This window comes from Dendrobates tinctorius, unplaced genomic scaffold (assembly GCF_039654945.1).
Source record: "Dendrobates tinctorius isolate UK_male_01 unplaced genomic scaffold, ASM3965494v1 ptg000241l, whole genome shotgun sequence".
Lineage (NCBI taxonomy): Eukaryota > Metazoa > Chordata > Amphibia > Anura > Dendrobatidae > Dendrobates > Dendrobates tinctorius.
Genome location: NW_027361908.1, coordinates 9,578,357 through 9,599,339, shown reverse-complemented (window position 1 = coordinate 9,599,339; position 20,983 = coordinate 9,578,357). Strand labels below are relative to the sequence as shown.

The following is a 20,983-nucleotide window of genomic DNA, read 5'->3' as shown; positions in this document are numbered from 1 at the left end:
TTTATGATCGATTCCCTGTTTATAAAGAACATGAATAATTAGGGAGCCGATGCCATATCTTTCATTTCACAAAGCACTACTGGCTGTGAGGACAATTTCTGTTAAATGACTTGCCAGGAAGCATTGCCCCTGAAGTATAATTATGAAAGGCTAGCGTATGAATATTGCACATAATGTCAGAATAAACAATGCCACCTATATCAGTGATACAACCTGCTGACCCAGTTGTCATAACATAAATATTAACTAGCAGCTGTGGCTTTTCACATCAGATGTTTAATAGTTTTAATTGGGTGATGCTATTGCCAAAGTAAAAAAGAAATATCTAAAAATCTGTTTTGTGAAAACTAAGTTTAGAAATGTAGTTGAAAATATTTAGATGAACAATTTATGTTAAAATATGTTTATTCTGAGATTTTAATAATTTTCGATACGTTGTAGTAGTCCATGTTAAGTACTGCTGATCAGGACCGTATACTCTCCATTGAGCCCTTATATGTCTACAACATAAACTAGGAGCTTCTACCCTTTGGTTTCAGCAATCACTGGAGACCTAAAGACTCAAACCTACACTGATCAATAGTATTTAGCAGGGGTTACAGCACATCAAAAATAAAGTGTAGCTCAGCTATACTTTATGTTAACTGTAGACTAGAGGTGGGCAAATTGATTAATGGGGCTGAGATCCATCATCCAGGTTAGAAGTCTCTGGTCACTGAAAGTTTGCTCACAAATCTGTTACTTTCCAGGAACCCCAGAGCAGTTTTTAATTACTACTTTTTCAGATTATAAGACACATTTTTTCCTCCAAATCTGAGAAGAAAATGAGAGTGCATTTTATAATCCAAATGTAGGTTACAGGGGGTGAAGGTGGCTGTGGTGAAGTGAGATTACAGGAGGCAGGGTCACTTGTGCAGGAAGCTGGCAATGGCAGCAGGAGTGTGGTGATGCTGCGAGCTTCAAGCTGGGAGGAGGTGATATTTGGCAGTGCTAGCTTGTGGCGGGCCCCAGGCTTTCACAAAATGTTGGCAAATATCCCTGCATTTTTATTTTTGTTTTCACTGATGTGGACTTCAGAAAAATGGCCGCCAGAGGCGACACATGCACAGTTTGAGATCTCGGCTCCCTAGATCTCTATCTGCACATGCGTTGTCAGAGGCGGCCATGTTCCTGCAGTCTTCTACAGGGAGAACAATTGCCAGTGTGGTACTCAGTCGAAATTTTCTGAAAGCTTATGACCCACCGCAGCTCTGCACCACCAAACACCTCCTCCCCCAACTCGGGGCCTGCAGTATCGCCCCACTCCTGAAACCTCCAGCTTTCTGCAGCAGTATCCCTGCCTGCTATGACCCCAGTCCACCTCAGTCACCCCCACAATAAACTACAGTAAAGTAGGATTATTAAAAAAAAGTTTTTTCAAATTTTCTTCCTAAAATTTGGGATGCGTCTTATGGTCCAGTGCATCTCATAGTCCACAAAATATGGTTATCAGGCTCATGTGACGTCATGACTTACAGATCACAATGCACCAGCCCAGTTAATCAAAGACATGCCAGAAAATCTGGAAGGTAAAAGATTTGCAAGCTTTTCATCCAGTGTCCAGAGACAACTGATCTCACTGATGCAATGTGAATCGATTCGGCCATTTATTTCAGATGTTTTTCTCTCTGTTTTTATATATATTTAATTAAATTGAATGTCAAACTTTTCAATCATTGAAAACATGTAAAATAAAAAATAATTTAAGAGATTTTCTTCTGTTTTCTGTTTTGGGTGTATAGTCTGTATGTTGATCTATATGTCCCCATGATCAGCATTGATACAAATAATAAAAAAAAATGTAATATGATTTAATTTTTTGTTGACTTACATCCTGAAGATTAGACAATATAGTAAAGATAGAATAAAGGATTATGTCTGTTTATTTTCAAATATGCAGAGAAAGGATCTTTACATCTAATTCCAGCTAATTGGATATGCGATTGCTACAGGCAATCACCAACTGCAGCAGTAATGGGTTGTTTACTGTTGCATGCCGGAAGAAGTAAGGAAACTTGTTGGTATCAAAGATTGTATACAAACATAAAAAGTTGTGGACAGCCCCTCATCGAGCAAATCACATACATCCGGAGGAAGACAGAGCTGCTGCTCTCGCACTTCCTTCATATGTACTGTATATGATTCATCCCAAGGCAGGAAAAGTAAAGCCAGCAATGCTTGGCAGTGGGGATCCCTATGACTCGGAGAGCCAGTGCTGAAACCACTGGAACGGCACCGCCATTAGAGGTGAGAATAGGCATTATTATTTTACAAGAGGGAAACAGGGATTGAGAAGACAGCATACCTGCCAAATCATTGAGTACAATCCAGATGGGTAACGTAGTGTAAAGAGTTCAAATACAAGGAGGTAGATAGGATTTCTGAGGAGGCTTTATGGCTGAATTATTGAGTTGCTGGATTATGTCCATCTTCTTCAAGTCTCTGCAGAAAATAGCAATTCATAAGCTGTGCACAAATTAGGAATTTTAGATGCTTTCCAAACAACTGTTTGTTCATGGCTGGACTGTGAACAGCAATTAAGCCATATGATAAAATTGCAAATTATCAATTAAACTTAATGTTCCTAGTTAACAGCCAAACTTTATCCTCAACCTGGAGTATAGGTCCCACAGCCCTTCTCCTGTCTGCAAAAACCTTGAACTTCCTCTGAGCCTCCCCAATATTCATCTGGACCTCCCACCACAAGTCCCCCAACCGCTGTAAATATACATCAACCCCAGGGCAACTGGAGTCCAAATGGGAGAATGGTGTGGATTGAACCCGTAATTACTGAAGAATTGAGAAATGCCTGTGGACTTATTAAGACGGTTATTGAAGGCAAACTCCTCTAAAGGTAATGCATCACACCAATCATCATGTCTGGAAGTGGAGAGACAGCGCAAAATTTGCTCCAATGACTGGTTGGTCAGCTCAGTCTGGCCGTTGGTCCCCAGATGATATGCATGTGAAAAAGACAACTCAACGCCCAGTCTTTTGCAAAACGCTCTTCAAAAACCTGGATATAAACTGCACTCCACGATCAGACACCATATTCAAGGGTACATCATGCAAATGAACCACATTCTGTACAAACAGCCTGGACAATGTTTCTGCAGAAGGCAAAGCCACCAAGGGTATGAAGTGTGTTTGTTCAGAAAATTTGTCCACGACTACCTATATGATGGTATTGCCCTTAGAAAGGGGAAGATTGGTGATAAACTCCATGGACAAATGTGTCCATGGTCTATCAGCAACTGGCAAAGGCACCAATTCCCTGGCCGACTGGTTATGAGAGCTCTTAGCGCAGGCACAAATTTCACAAGCAGACACAAACTTCTTAACATCAGACAAAAGTGAGGACCACCAAAATACCCTTGTGATGGACCTCCGTGTAGCCGAGATCCCAGGATGACTACTTAGAACTTAATCATGGAACTTGCGAAGAACCCTGAGGCGACACTGAATTGGAACAAACAGTTTATCAACCAGTTTGGATGAGGGAGCTTGAGACGGAGCTTCTTGAATCTCCCAATCCAACCCAGATGAGACGTCAACCATCACCACCCCTGGTTGAAGAATGGAGGATGGAGGTTCAGGAGGAAAAACCGGATCCAGACTCCAGGACAAGGCATCTGCCTTCACATTCTTGCATCCTGGACAAAAAGTGATCGAAAACTGGAACCAGGAAAAAGAAAAGTGACCATCGGGCCAGCCTTGGGGTCAGTCTTCTAGCATCTTCTAGCAGACTCAAGCATGCCAGGTTCTTGTGATTAGTAATTACCATAATGGGATAAGCAGCCCCCTCCAAAAAAGCCAACTTCACCGCCAGCAGTTCCTAATTGCCCACGTCGCAATTTCTTTCTGCCGGGGAGAATTTTTTATAAAGGAAGGTGCAAGGTCTCAGATTGGTCAATGTGGTGGGCACTTGGGGCAACACCACCCACACCCCCACCTCCGAGGCATCAACCTTCACCACAAAGGGTTCAGGTGGATCTGGCTGAACCAGAACCGGGGCAGTCAGGAACTCTGCAACCACTGAGACACACCGGTTCTTCACATCAGCCCCCTTTTGTGTCAAGAAAGTGAGGGGCTTGACCACCTGTGAAAACCCTTTAATAAACCTCCGGTAGTAACTTGCGAATTCCAAGAAGTGCTGAAGACCTTTAAGGTCCCGGAGCTGCATGCAATCCGCAATGGCCTTAACCTTTTTGGGTTCCATGTGGAAACCCTCACCAGAGACAATGAACCCCAAGAATGACAGTTCTTGAACAAAAACGAGCATTTCTCTAGTTTAGCGAAAAGCTGATTCTACCTGAGTCTCTGGAGAACAGCCCAAAGATGACCAAAAATATAATTTAAGTATATGACCACAAACTGCCCAATAAAATCACATAATTGATGATGTTGTGGAAGACTGCAGGAGCATTGTTCAAACCAAACAGCATAACAAGATTTTCAAACAACCCTTCAAAGGTAAGAAATGCAGTCTTCCACTCATCCCCCTCCCATACTTGGATAAGGTTATAAGCCCCCCACAAGTCCAACTTAGAAAACCATTTGGGCCTGGAACAATTAGTTACTCAAATTGGGAATGAGTGGAAGGGGATATGTTTCTTATCTTGATTTTATTAAGTTCCCGAAAGTCAAGGGATGGGCGAAGACGATCGTCTTTTTTTTTTTTACAAAAAACAACCCTGCAGAAACAGGAGACACAGAAGGCCAAATATGTCCTTTGCGGCGGCTCTCATATATATTTCTTCATAGCGACCCGCTCAGGACCAGAGAGGTTGAACAATCGAGCCTTAGGTAATTTAGCCCCTGGCACCAGATCAATGGCACAATGAAAACGGCAGTGTGGTGGCAACCATTCAGCCTGACTTTCGGAGAACACGTCCTCAAAGTCCTTTAGGTACTCCAAAATACCCTCCAGACCAACAGATGACACTGATGCAGAAATCAGACATTTATTTTCACAATTCGGACCCCATTTAACAATTTTTCGAGCCTCCCAGTCAATGTCAATGACTGGGATATTACATTGCAACCAAGGGAACCCCAAAATCAACCTGGCAGGGAGGTTGTCCAGAACTATACAGGCTATATGCTCCAAATAAACAGAGCCCACCTTAAGGACGAATTCTTTAGTAACCAAGTGGATCCCATCCTTGGTGAAAGGAGTAGAGTCAATGGCCACCACTTTCATGGGTTTTCCCAACCTGACTGTCCCTATCTCACAATGGGCCACAAATTTCAAGTCAGTCAAGTTTACTGAGGATCCACAATCCACAAAAGCAGAAGAGGGAAAAAACAATTGTTCACACCAACTTCCACTTTTAGCAACAATTTGAAATTTGAGGAAAAAGTATCTGAGGGTCTGGGTAACCTCCTCGGCAGCTACCCAGACCTAGGTGATTCCCAAGACCCTGAAATCCGGCAGGCAGGAAGGACAGTCCTTTCTCCAATGGCCTGGAGCTCCACAACAGAAGCAAAGTTTGTTTTCCCTTTGACATCTAATTTCTCTTTTTTTTTGAGGAGACCGCCCCCACCTCCATGGGCTCAACCGGTGAAGGAGGTTCAGATTTAACCAGCAATAATGAAGCTTCACGCTGCATCTTCTTTCATGCAGTCTACGGTCCACACGGACGGCCTTTGTCATGTCCTCCAGAGAGTCTGGCGGGGGATGCAGAGCCAATGCATCCTTTAAATGCTCAGACAGACCACTTCGGAAAAGCCCTCTGAGCACATAGTCATTCGAAGACACTTTTGATGCCCATCGCCTATACTCTGAACAATACCACTCAGGAGAGCGTTTTTCCTCGGTGAGACCCATAATCGTGTCTTCTGCCAAACCCACACAATCGGGTTCATCATAAATCAGACCAAAGGCCTCAAAGAACCGATACACAGTTTCGCTCATCAGAGGTGGGAGATAGGGAGAAAGCCCAAGCCTGCGGCCCCTGTCGTAAAAGACATATCACTATTCCCATCCTTTGAATTTCATCACATGACGACCGATGGCACAGGGAAAACAATAATTTGCAACTTTCTCTCTATATATCCAGAACTTTTTTTTATCCCCAGAAAAAATATCCATAAGTTTGAACAGAGGGTTTAAGAGAAGACAAAGAGACATCTGACACCACACCACTCACATTGCCCAGTGGGGAAGGGGCACCCCAAATAGAGTTAACAGTATCAGCTAACTCCCTTTGCACCTGCTGGTGGGAAGTGACCAATGCTCTTTGCTCAACAGACAGGTTCTGCATCATTTTGGTCATGCTATCCACCCGATCTGAAAGAGCATAGAGTGGGTCCATGACATACAGTGAATCCAAAAGCCCTTGAAAAAATGTGCTGTCAGTGATAATGTAGTGACACAGAGACAGTGTTACCGGGGTTAAGCCTGGGGGCGCTAACAGTGAATGTGCGCCAATAGACAGAGACCGAGGAGCACAGTGCACACATGACCTGAGCTTAGCCATTCACGTGATTACAGAGGGCGGAGATAGCTGGTCACGTGACCACAGGGGCAGCGCTCCCCTGTGCAAGAACAGAGAGCTGACCAAGGGCCCAGAATATAAAGGACAAAACCAATAACGTAGTCAGAGAGCAAAGCCAAGGGTCAGAAGCCAGACAGGAATGAGATAGTCATGGACAAGGCAGACGAGTAACCAGAGGCAAGCCAAGGGGTCATATTACCAGGAGGAACGAATCAGTACCAAACAGAAAGACAGAGGCAATAGTCATGGGGCAAACGGGGTCATACACAGCAAACAAACACACACAGAGGAACAACGATACAGAGAGTAACCTGGGTCTGCGACCTCAAGCCGAGTAGGCAAAAGTATCATCGACACTGACCCAGAAACTACCAACCTTAAGTAGCCACCCCAGAACCAAAGAGAGGCAGACAGACTTAACCCTGACCTGACCAGAACGGAGTCAGAACCACTCTGTCCTGAGTCATAACAGTGGCTAATTTTAATGCAATGCAGATCTCTCTTTTGACGTGAACAAATTTCCAATGCAAGCAGCTCAAAAAACACACACAAAAAAATCCAACGTGACAAATCAACTTTTACACAGTTATCTGTTTGTCATTTGTCACTTTTGTCTGTGTCAAGTGAATGTGCAAATGGACAGCAAAAAAAGGTTAACAGTGACCTTTTTGGCCCTCCAAAATCTGCTGCTGGCTATAGACTATATATATATTTTTTTCAGTCACATTTGCACCAAATACAAAATCGTAAAATGGCAACAAGGTTTTTTTTTTTACTGCTGATGGTCTTATCAACCCCAGGATTTCTTTAGTAGACACTGACAAGTCAAGGGTAACATGAATGATTAAAAAACTATAATTATGAATTTGTATATAATGATAAAACATAATGCCTATTTATTTTATTACTAAAAAAGTGCATAAAATGCTGCAAGTAGATTCTAAATATCATGCTCTTTGTAAGCATCGTTCCTATTCTGCTGTGTTCCGGACTTTGCCTTTACTGTTGCCCTTAAGCCTGGCTTCATTCGGCCATACTGGTTCCTGTGACATCACCGCCTGTTGGTCCCGCCCGCCGGGTTTAAATAGCTTTCCTGGACGTGACTACCTTGCTTGTATATCTCGTCCTGTACCTGATCTGCTAGCTGGGAGTTGCACGCTGTGCTACCTCCTTCCTTCCTTCTGAATCCACCTGGATTACCTGCTGCCTAACCGCCGCCGCCTGGACCTTCTGACGGTGTCTGCCTGAAGGCTCCTTCCAGCCCTGCCTCCACCGCTCACCGCTCCTACAGCACTCACGGTATGCGCTGAAGATCTTGACTGCTGTGTGCGTTTCACCTGAGAGACTTATCCCTGCTACCTTTACACATTCAGTATCAATTACCTAGTGACTTTCTCTGCCACTGCACTGTGCTCGAAGATTCCCCTCCCGCAAGGGAGAGGGCTAAGTGACTGTCCTTGCCTGCATTCTTAGGACTGTGTCTGCTTACATCTACATTGTGCTGGTGTGCAACTTGCTATCTACTGGACTGAGTTCTGCTGCTGTTACCACTGCTGTCATTGTCTGGCTCCGCCAGCACCTGTGCTGTTCTGTGCTGCTTGTTTAATACAAACTACTTTCACGTATACCTGTGTCTGTGACTCTATCATCTAGCCACTGTCTTCATAGAAACCTACTATACATCATTACAGGATATACAAGCCACCAATATGGAGACCGCAGGTGTAGAGTCCCTGGAGAAACGTGTAAGCAAGCAGCTTGCTTTGATACGGCAGGATGTGGCAGGCATTAGGACCCAGCTGGACACGCTGGAGCAACGTATCGAACACAACGCCGGGGCAGCAGAGGCACAGTTGCAACGACTGGCAAATCGGATTACGGCGCTGGAACAAGCAGCTCCTCTTCAGGGTGATCGTGTTCTGGCGTTGGAGCAAGCGATTCCTATGCAGCTCGATCGGATTGCTGCTCTGGAACAGGCCCCAGCCGCGCAGGTAGCAGGTGCTGCCCGGGATACTACACCGACCTTCCCGAAGCTTCCACCCTTCCGGTTCGCTGGTGAGAGGGATAAATTCCGAGGATTTTTGAACCAGTGCCGGATCTTCTTTGCTGCTCATGCCCCACAGTTCACTACTGAATGCTCCAAAGTTCTGACTATAGTCATGCTGCTGTCTGGTAAGGCGCTCGCATGGGCCAACCCTTTGATTGAGACCGACGACCCCCTGCTTAACTCTATGGACAATTTCATTGCCGCAATGACGCAGATGTTTGATGACCCGAACCGAGCTAATACTGCTGAGACGACGCTGCTGACCCTTCGGCAGGGGAAGCGTTCGGTGCTGGAGTATGCATTGGACTTCCGTAGATGGGCTTTAGACACCACCTGGAACGGGGCAGCCAAGCAGGCCATCTTCCGCAGGGGATTGTCTACGGCAGTTAAGGATGAACTGGCACGCGGGGACTCGCCCGTGCTTCTTGGGGACTTCATCAATCACTGCATCCGCATTGACAATCGACTCTCCGAGCGCAGACAGGAGCGCTGGTCTGATCTACGGTTTAATAACACTGTTCCGTTCTCTTCTCCCTCCAGAGATGTCACCAGCAGGAGGAATCCCGAGCCCGAGCCCGAACCGATGCAGGTGGATGCCGTACGTAGAAATCCTCCTGATGCCCGCAAGGAGCATCGCTTTAAGGAAAACCTGTGCTTCTACTGCGGGGGGACCGGTCACTTCATCTCCGAGTGTCCAGTCAGGAGACGTAAGACGGCTGCAGCTATCATTGATTGTAACTCCGAGGTGGGGGAGTCCTGCATCCTAGATCTGAACAATTCGGGGGGCAGAGACAATCAGAGAGACCTGGACTTTGCCGATATGAATTCGCTGGCATCTCTTCCATTGAACGCAGTGGTGATCTCGATGACATCCGTCGTTTCCTCCTACTCCGCTACTAAGAAGAATTCCCACTATTACCTATCCTTGAGGGTCTGCTTCCAGGGTCGGTGTGTCGAGAGCGCCGCCATGTTGGACTCCGGGGCCAGTGGGAACTTCATGGATATCGCGTTTGCAAGGAAGCATGGAATCAGGGCAGTGAAGAGGGAGTCGTCAGTCTTGATGGAGACAGTAGACGGGTCGCCACTTACATCTGGACCGGTAACCATGGAGACTGAGTCGGTGAAGGTATGCATTGGAGAGGAACATGTGGAACATTTGTCCTTTTTACTAATATCTTCTCCTCACTTCCCTATTATCCTGGGGTTACCTTGGCTCCAGGTTCAGAATCCTCGCATCAACTGGGAGACCAGGGAAGTGCAGTTCCCTCCAAGTTCTAACAGCAACCCCGCTATTCCTAAGGTCGCTGCTATCCCCAAGGTAGTAGCTACGACTGAGGGACAATTACCACCGGAGTATCAGGATCTGGCAGAGGTATGTGACAAGAAGAGGGCAGATATGTTACCTCCCCACCGGCCTTATGATTGCCCGATAGAACTGGTATCTGGGGCGGAGATCCCATTCGGGCCTATTTACCCTTTGTCTGGTCCTGAATTAAAGGCCTTGAAGGACTTCATCGACGAGAATCTCGCCAAGGGCTTCATCCGACGTCTACTTCTCCTGCAGGTGCACCAATCTTCTTCGTGAAGAAAAAGGACGGGGGTCTGCGTCCTTGCATGGACTACCGTGATTTAAACAAGGTAACGGTCATGAATCGGCACCCGCTACCCTTAATCTCTGAACTACTGGAGAGGGTGAAGCAGGCTAAGATATTCACCAAACTGGATCTTCGGGGAGCCTACAATCTCGTGAGAATTCGGTCTGGAGATGAGTGGAAGACGGCCTTCCGCTGTCGTTATGGACACTTCGAGTCACGGGTCATGCCGTTCGGACTACGAAATGCTCCTGCAACCTTTCAGCATTTTGTTAATGACATTTTCCGAGATGTGCTTGATGTATTTATGGTTGTGTATCTCGATGACATTTTAATCTTTTCCAGTGATCTCGAGGAACATCGGCTCCACGTGAGGACAGTGCTGCAACGCCTGCTGCATAACCATCTTTACATCAAATTGGAGAAATGCGAGTTCCACAGGGCAACAGTGCAGTTCCTCGGTTATGTCATCTCTCCACAGGGTCTCCAGATGGACGATCAAAAGACCAGAGCGATCCAGGAGTGGCCAGCGCCAGGATCGGTGAAAGAAGTTCAGAGGTTTGTGGGATTCGCCAACTTCTATAGGCGCTTCATCCGTAACTTCTCTGAGATTGTGGCACCCATCACCCAACTGACTAAGAAGGGGGTACCGTTCCGGTGGACTCCGCAAGCCCAGGAGGCGTTCACACGGCTGAAGGACAAATTTGTGTCGGCTCCCATCTTAAGACATCCAGACCCAGACCTGAGCTTTACTCTTGAGGTGGACGCATCGGATGTCGCCATCGGCGCAGTATTGTCACAGAGAGGAGGTGAGAAGGCAGTTCTTCATCCTTGTGCCTTTCTTTCTCAGAAGCTATCCCCGGCGCAGAAGAACTATGACGTAGGGAACAAGGAGTTACTGGCGATTGTGACGGCATTCAAGGAGTGGAGACACTTGCTGCTGGGGTCCTCAACTCCGATTACAGTTCTTACCAACCACTGAAACTTGGAATTCATGCAGTCCGTAAGATGTTTGAACCCACGTCAGGCACGTTGGAGCTTGTTTCTAAACCAATTCAACTTCATCATCTCCTACAGGTCGGGGGCACGGAATGGTAAGGCAGATGCGCTATCTAGGATTGCTGCTCCTGAGGAAGTGATTGAGTCGTCTCCTAGTACTGTTGTGTCTCCCGCTCATTTCATCTCTGCAATCCATCATCAGGATCTTCTGTCTGAGATCAAAGCAGCATATGCAGCAGATCCGTTGCTAAGGCAACCTACCCCCGAAGTAAGCCTAAATTTCAGTGGAGGAGTGTGGTTACAGGAGAATCGGCTGTATGTACCAGAAGTGACAAGACTTGAAGTCCTCCGACTGATCCATGATTCTAAGATTGGGGGACATCGTGGAATAACGAAGACCCAAGAGTTCCTGGCTCGGTACTTCTGGTGGCCTTCGTACCGGAAGGACGTGGAGGGATACGTGTCATCCTGCGAGGTATGTGCTCGGTTCAAGACGCCTCGTGCGTCACCTTCCGGGTTGTTACAACCCTTGCCTATACCATCTCGTCCCTGGAGATCCATCTCAATGGACTTTATTGTTGAACTACCGGTCTCCAAGGGTAAGAACACCATTCTAGTGGTCGTGGACCGCCTCACTAAGGCAGCACACTTTATCCCTTGCGCTGGATTACCCACAGCAAAACAGACTGCAGACTTGTTGATTCAAGAGGTGGTCCATCTGCACGGGGTCCCGGATGAGGTGATCTCGGATCGTGGGGTGCAGTTCACGTCTAGGTTCTGGAGGTGTTTCTGCGCGGCTCTGGATATTAGAGTAAGTCTGTCTTCGGCTTACCATCCACAAACCAATGGACAGACGGAACGTACGAATCAGACCCTGGAGCAGTACCTCCGTTGCTACTTAAGTCATCTGCAGGACGATTGGGTAGATCTGCTTCCCCTGGCAGAGTTCACATATAACAACTCACAGCACTCCTCGACTAAGCAGTCACCGTTCTTTGCTAATCAGGGTTACCACCCAAGCATCTTGCCGCAGTTCCCCAAGGAGGCTGCAGTGCCTGCTGTGTCTGACCATCTTTCCTTCTTACAGCAGAATTTGGAAGCTCTAAAGACCACCTTGACGACAGCGCAGGAGAGGTATAAGAGAGCAGCAGATCGTACCAGGAGGCCGGCTCCGGTGTATAGGGTGGGAGATACGGTCTGGTTGTCTACCAAGAATCTGAGGGTGAGGGCACCGACTGTCAAGCTTGGACAGAAGTTTGTAGGGCCATACAAGATCGTGGCTCTAGTGAATTCGGTAGCGGTGCGTCTGAAATTGCCCCCTGCCTGGAAGGTTCACCCGGTGTTCCATGTTTCCCTACTAAAGCCAGTTGTACCAAATTCCTTCCCAGGGCGTACTTCCTCTCCTCCAGCTCCAGTGCTCGTTGATGGACATGAACAATATGTCGTGGAGAAGATTCTGGATTCACGGATCTTCAGAAGGAAGCTGCAATACCTGGTCAAGTGGCAAGGATACTCTGTCGAGGAGAATTCCTGGGAACCGGTGGAGAATATCTGTGCTCCGCGGCTGCTGGAGCAGTTTCATCTAAGGTACCCGGACAAGCCTGGTCGAAGATTGTCCGGAGGACATTCTTTAAGGGGGGAATAATGTAAGCATCGTTCCTATTCTGCTGTGTTCCGGACTTTGCCCTTACTGTTGCCCTTAAGCCTGGCTTCATTCGGCCATACTGGTTCCTGTGACATCACCGCCTGTTGGTCCCGCCCGCCGGGTTTAAATAGCTTTCCTGGACGTGACTACCTTGCTTGTATATCTCGTCCTGTACCTGATCTGCTAGCTGGGAGTTGCACGCTGTGCTACCTCCTTCCTTCCTTCTGAATCCACCTGGATTACCTGCTGCCTAACCGCCGCCGCCTGGACCTTCTGACGGTGTCTGCCTGAAGGCTCCTTCCAGCCCTGCCTCCACCGCTCACCGCTCCTACAGCACTCACGGTATGCACTGAAGATCTTGACTGCTGTGTGCGTTTCACCTGAGAGACTTATCCCTGCTACCTTTACACATTCAGTATCAATTACCTAGTGACTTTCTCTGCCACTGCACTGTGCTCGAAGATTCCCCTCCCGCAAGGGAGAGGGCTAAGTGACTGTCCTTGCCTGCATTCTTAGGACTGTGTCTGCTTACATCTACATTGTGCTGGTGTGCAACTTGCTATCTACTGGACTGAGTTCTGCTGCTGTTACCACTGCTGTCATTGTCTGGCTCCGCCAGCACCTGTGCTGTTCTGTGCTGCTTGTTTAATACAAACTACTTTCACGTATACCTGTGTCTGTGACTCTATTATCTAGCCACTGTCTTCATAGAAACCTACTATACATCATTACACTCTTCTTTCTAGAATATAAATCCATGGATGAGTACAAATGCTCAGAAATTTTTAATGCTAAATTTGTTCCTTAGTTGAAGCATACCGACTTCTGATTCGCTTTGTGGCAAGCACAATCAAAGGAACTGAGATTGAAGAGTAACCTTAGAGAATACAAACAAGCTGCAAGAGAACATAGAAATAGTTCTTCGCTGGAGAATTCACAGACACAGAGTTAGAACTATGACTGAGCAGTGGATTGAAAATATGAACAATGTCTTCAATACAAAGGGGCAAATCAGCCAGTAATTTGTACAATGCACACAGCCTTGTATACCATCTTATTGTTTCATAAATAAAGCCTACAAGGATAGTCATTAAACTAAAATGCTTGGGAAGAGAGACAACATTAAACAATTTAAAGCTTTACAAGCTCTTCATAAAGAGGAAAGCAGGTTAAAAATAAAAGACATAAGCATCTTCAAAGAAGCAATAGACTGGAAATATACATGACTATGGAGTAATGGTTTTTCACTATCTATCCATGTAGACACTTTGTAAAGTATTAATACATGTATTGAAACCATTGAATAAAAACAACAGACACTAGTAGGTCAGAGTTGGGCATTGTGCGATGGTTGTGTTATATACTTGAAAAGCCTCTAATTGAGCTGAAACTATTGTTTATTACTCTGAATTTTCCTAAGAGTAAATTAAATCTTTTTTTATTTTTTTCTTGCATACACATCCTAATGTTAAAATGACCTCAACCTACTTGTCTAGTGAAAACCGAAGGTAATCAGTGGTAGCCAACAGCATTATTTTAGTGGCGTTTATAGATCTAATACTGAAGTATTACAATAATGTAGTGTGCAAAAATAAATATTTTGTTTACAACATGCACACTTTGTGGTGTAGACAATTGTGTTTACATTTATGAAATATGGAGATTTTTCTTTAGACTTAAAAAAAAAAATTAGTTTGCAGGAATCACACTTTCAGTGACACACAAGCCTTGGTTTCAAGATTTTGGATTTAGTATCAAAAGAAATACTGAGAGGTTAAAAATAGCCCTCCTTGTTTGAATTGAGTAAAGAATAAAAAAAAAGCTAACAACAGTACAGTGAAAGTCAAAGAGGAGGTGAAAGTGATAGTTTAGTGAAAGATGAGAAGTCCAACTTAGAGACAACAGCTTGAATAGTTATGCTTTGTGTCACTGATCTAAAACTCTATGTGCAAAAAAACAGAACTGGAAAAATGGACAGTACAAAGATTGAGGAGAGAAGATACTTAAGACGAACTATGAACAAACTGTGCATAAAAGTGAGATGTCCTGCTTGTGCTGTCAACAGTAGCTTATAGCTAGCAACAGGAAAGTCCAGACTCCACTGTCTCTGCTTCTCTGTTAGTCAAGACAGATTTAACCTAATAACAGGCAGTGGACAGCAGTTTACAGAGGAGAGGTACATTTAGTGAATTGAACTTTAGGCCATTTTTACAGGGAAAGGATAATATTTTATGTAACTAAAGTGACTTACAGATTTTTTATTTAGTACACTTGCTATCATTAAGGAGGAGGTTTCTTGAAATGACAGTGCCCATTTAATATTTAGCCTCAGCCCAATATTTCTGTAAACATATGTCTGCGTTTCTAACATCAAGTGTAATTGTAATTTATGTTCTTATGTTCAAATAACTCTGTTGATGCCTTTCCATGATATGCTGGGTTTTTCTTTAATCAATATTTGGTGTATGAAATTCTAAAATGAAACAAAACAGTTATACTGATCAAGAAGTACATCAGTATATAGTATTAGAGAGTGGCAAATCAGTCAATATTGAGTGTTATGTTTTGAGACTTGATCCAATATGTTAAAAAATGTCCATTCATCTTAACTACACATGTCACTACATCAAAGCAGATGGGAAAAATATTTTGTGATACATTTTAGGTACAACCATTGTTAATTTTGCATGGCTTCTCCTTTACTTTTATTTCTCAATGTTGAATAAACTATTTAACCCACCACAGAACTAGCAGCAAGTCAAGTGTCTCATGTTTAAGTGTTTTTGAAAAGCTAAGAATTAGATGATGCCTGAGACTTGCACATCTTTAAGAGACTCATAAAACTTAATGACCCAAAGGTTAAAGACAGCTTTGGTTTTTAAGTTTTTAACCACACAAAATAGTAAACCAGAGGGGGGGCTTTCATTTCAACTTAAAGGTCACATGCCATGAGCAATAATAAATATGTTCTGCAGCATCTATTGTGTGCTTCAACCTTTTCATCCTGTCATTTAGACAGTAAAATACCTTACTCCTACACACAGCTGATAAGGCCATTAAATGTGTGTGATAGAAGCAGATATATTCCAAGGGAGAAAATTAACTAGCTTGTCTTTTCCAGGAAAGAATGTAAAAAAAATAAAAGAAAACCTAGCTCTCAGTTTGAATTCATTTAATTCTGTATTATATAGTTAAACAATTGTTTTTTTCTTATTATTATTATTATTATTATTAACTACCAGTTAAACAAGCTAAGGCTCCTCTATACATTAAGTCGTCTTGTGTCCCTCTTGGAATGTGCCCCCACCTTGGCATTCCTCCAAGCCATAAAAAGCAATGCAATGTTTTTCTTTAATTAAAAATCCATGAACAAGCTCTTTAAAGCTCGGTCCCCACAAATTATCACAAGGATGTGAACTCTCCTACAGGTCCAGCCAAACTTAATTCCTTTTGTGTAACTCAGGCACTACAGGTCAAAGCAAGGCTTTAAGGTACTGAATCTGGAAAATGATCTGTAATAGCAGAATGCAATATCTCTGAGACTAGCCAAGCACATAATCGGAATTCTTTTCCCCACACACCTGTGCACAGCAGCCACCTGTAGCACTCTGCATTATTAAGTTACAAAGCTTAGCTACCAGGAATTACATTCAGTAGGCATATTTAGTTTCTATGCACAGACAAAATCCAGCCAAATCCAGTAGCACCACTGCCATTCCATTCAGAGCTTTGGGTGAAAAGTTATGAGCCCCAAGCCTGGACAGAAAATCATACTCTCAGCAATGGGCGGAGAGAGGCTACACAAGCCCAGGAGTGGGCACAGAGTGTGGGAGGGGACAGCCTAGGAGATAAGAGACAGCTGCTCATTTTAAGCTTAGCTTTTTCTTCTGGCAGGAGGGTCCATTAGCTGACATAGCCAGGAAAACCACATAAATAAGATTTGGACCTGTGATCCATCAGCGTCTCTCTGTGGTCATATGCTACATAATGCAGAAATTGCAGCCTATCTATACCCTATATATACTGTATATACTGCTCAAAAAAAGTAACACATCCTAGTACATTGTGTTGTTTAAGAGTTCTCTTTATTTGTTTGAGCAGTATAGGTACCCAAGTCAGGAGACAATCGAGATATCTTTATGGCGGGTTTAGAGGAAGAGGCTATCCATGTCACGTCCTGGATGGACCATTGGACTATGCTTTTTTGGTTAATAGGGAGACACTCCGGAATAAAAATCAGGCACGTAAGGAAGAACAAGATTCTTCTGTTAGATTGATTGGCACTTTTGATGAACAATTGGAGAGGGTCTATCAGGTCCTCAAGAAGCATTGGGGGATCCTTCTTGCAGACCCAAGTGTCAATAGATTCATCTCAGCCAAACCGAGCATAACGTATAGGAAAGGCAGGTCCATTGGTAATCGTTTGGTCCATAGCCTCTATCAAAAACCTGCCAGGACTGGTACATGGCTTGACAGAAGACCTATTGGGTTCTATAGATGTGGTAATTGCTCCAGATGTAATATGATGGTTCAAGGAAAGACCTTTTGTAGTGCAGCCAGTGGTAAGGTGTTTTCCATTAGAGATTTTGGGAATTGCAGATCCATGGGGCTAGTATACAAGGCTACATGTACCTGTCCCCTGGACTATATTGGAAAAACCAAGAGAGAACTAAGGGTGAGGGTGGGGGAACACCGAAATGACATGAAACATAGGAGAGACACACCATTTGCCCACCATATTAATGAGATTCATGCAGGCCGTCTATCGGATCTATCTTTTACTATGGTGGAACTTGTAAAGCCTAAAACGAGAGGAGGGGATCTGGACAAAATTATTTTGAGATGTGAGGCTGAATGGATATTTAGGATGCAATCCCTCTCTCCTAAAGGTCTAAATGAATGTCTCTCATATACATGTTTTATTTGAGTGAATATATACCTTTCTGTGTTTCTGTGGAGTTCACAACATGATGGGGTATACCTGATTTAGATAGCATACTATGTGCATGTTTTTGTACATGCTCCTATTATGGATACTTTTATTGGAATGTTACAAATATAATTTTGCTATTTTTGAGTTTACTAATATATTTTTTCATTAGGCTGCCGTTTTTACCCCCTATTAATTGTAATAATGATTTTGCGCCTGTGTGCGCTTTTATGTGATCTCTTATTTTTTGGTTCAAATCATGTGATCTATTGTTTATATGAGATCAGGAAGTGGGCCCTGTTTGCATTCCACTGTTGGAGCGCAGAGCCCTCCCGGTGGAATGGGCGGATGTGACATAATCGCTTTTTATCAGGAAGCACAAGGTACTTCCTGGACGTCTGAGCCACGCTGATCTGAGCGTGGTGATATGACTGACCGGAAATGAAGGGAGGAAAGCATCTCTCCATAATGGGGAGGTGAGGCTTGCATCTGTGTGCAGCATAATGTGGAACCCGGTCTATTGGCCCGCGATAGGGTGCCTATTGAGGCCAGCGGAATGTCGGTGGTTATTTAAGTCCACTATGTGTGGGGCTGCGGCGTGTCATCATCTACTATGGCAGCCAGGATCCACTTGAAAACCTCATGATGAACCATGACACTTGTGGAGAAACGCGTCGGGGTGCACCTGAGACATGATAAGTCCTACTCTGTGGGAATGTTTTTTGACACAATTATTGGCTATACTATTTGTCTAATTTTAGACTATGGGAATGTTTTTTGGGGCCATCTGTCAGCATGTGACAAATGTGGTGGACATCTGTGATAATACTTATATCATATGACGTTTTGAATTGCCTAACTATTGAGGGATTTTGTTGAAATTATTGCTTGAATATATGTCTCTCTTCTTATATGTGGAATTTTGTGTCACTGGGCCATTAATTTAAATGTGCCCATAAGGTTTATAATATATCACTGCGATTAAGCAGTCCCTCTCTGTATATATATATTTTTGGAAATGGAAAAAATCATGTTCTCTGGTTTGTGTTTATACCTATTGGGTACCTTTTAGTTTCAAGACTCACTTCACCTCTGCCCTTTTTGGACATTGTTTTCCCACCTCTTTTGTTAGGGTGAAATAGGGGAGTGAGGGAGAGCCTACGTTGAGTGGGGGCGCCAAAATCGTCCTATTAGGGTGCCAAACTCCACGGATAGGCAGGAATCAAGTGTAGCCATATTGTAGGGTATCCTGTAGGTTAGTTTTCATCTTATGGTATTTTCTATATATACCAGTTTTTTCACTGGGTTGGTGTTTTTTTAATTGAAATTAATAAATCTGTGTTTTATAGGGAAATATATGTTCACATATTCAATTTATTATTTCCTAAGGGATCCTTTGTTGAACTTGAATTTCTGTTTACAATTTAGACTGATCTTTCTTCTCCTACTTGCTTGTAAAAGTTGCTGTAATAACTCTTGTATATACAGTCCTCAACAACAAGAATGAAAAGTCATGAAATTATGGAAATCACAGGATCAGTAGATGTGTTATTAATATACAAATGATGAAAAAAGGAATCAAAACTTTCAAAATATCTTTACTATTCAATAACAAGAATGAACACCATGTGCAGAATTACATACTGTATACTGACATACATTGGCATGCTATTAGTGAGTTTATTAATGGTTATCCAAGGATGGTTCTGACAAGTGAAATGCACTTGTGCATGCCAATCATCAAGATATGCTTCTGGAAGCCTTTTGCAATTGTCGACCAATGATATCCCAGATGTGCTTGATTAGAAACAGGTCTGAAAACACTGCAGGCCAAGGTGACACATTTATGCTACCATGGCTAATTACAGTGTGAGTAGGGTAACCGTCTGGGGGGTGGTCCACTCTCTGCCGCAAACAGACTTGAGACAGAGACAGGATCATGTCCAACAGGTCTTCTTTATTAGCCATCGTCACGATGACCACAGCAACACACGACAGCAGTTTACACTCTCTGCACACAGGCCCGGGTACCTTCGCTTCCTCCTTTCTTCAGTATGACGACCCTTGTGCTCTTTTGCTGCAGCTGCCCTAAGCATATCTACTGCAGCGCTTCACCAGTCCGAGTCCGTCTGCCTTGTGGTACCCCCAGGCTTTCTCCGTCTTCGGCTTCTGTCGCTTGGGCCACCCCCTGTGATCGACTCAGCTGTCAGTCCCCTGAGGAGCTTCTTTCCTATCCTTTTCTCCTCAGCAGATCTTCCTGTCTCCTGCGCTCCTCTCACTGACTGACCTTCCAGAACCTTCTCTCCCTCTTTTATATCCTTCTCGTTCTGGTAACCCTGTCCCCCATGACTTGGCAGTTTCTTTAGCCAATGGCTGGTGTTCAGTCCTTTTCTAACAACTCTCTCTACTCCCATCTTGTGGCCAACCTTCAGTATTGCACCCATCTCACTATTTCAGCTGTCTCCCATCTATAAATGCAACAGTCCACCTAAAGTACACTATACCTTTACCTTTCCACTGCAGACAGGTCCGTACGTCAGTCCACATCCCCTACAACAGTACCATACGTAACTTTTGGCCTGGAGATGTGTTCAAAAAATGGCTCCTTGAATACTTTGAATTTTACATACCACTGATTCCATGATCTAAGCAATATTGCAGACTTTACAAGTATTGGTTTTAAAAATGTTTGACTCTGTAGTCGGTAAGAAGGTCTATATAGCTACATAAATGTTGTTATGTATTTACAATTTTCATTCATATTCTCCAGATGGCAGCATTAACAATGACCATATTGTTTATAGCATAAACTGTGCATATGACATAAAACGGGTATGTTGCCTGGAGCTCACAATGTGCAATTTCGGTTTAAAGCTTGGTATATGACGTCCAATATTAATTGCAGTACAGATTATCAATCATGTAACCAGTAGTAGAGGCAAGTTTTCAGAACTTCCAAGGAGCCATTTTTCAACTCGACTATGCCAGGCTGCTCTTTACTCATGAACAGCCTGTGTAGCTTAAACTTTCAACTATAGCCTGCAGCGTATCCAAACTAGTCTCTCATAGAGCATATCTAGGATGTCATGGGTCAACAATCACAAAGGGAGCTGACAGCAGTGGATATTGATAATTTGTGTGCTCAAGTGGCATTCAGCGTGGCAGAAGATTCCTCAGACAACCATTATTGACCTTGTGTAAGAACTGTAAATGAATGTGTGCACATGGCGC

The 20,983-nt window shown here is 44.1% G+C and overlaps 1 protein-coding gene across 1 annotated transcript in view; it reads right to left on the bottom strand.

Moving 5' to 3' along the window:
• The window catches only part of LOC141060642 (dynein axonemal heavy chain 3-like), a 2,648,786-nt gene that overhangs the window by 836,482 nt on the left and 1,791,321 nt on the right, over positions 1–20,983 (bottom strand). The gene's annotated exons all lie outside the window — the stretch shown is intronic.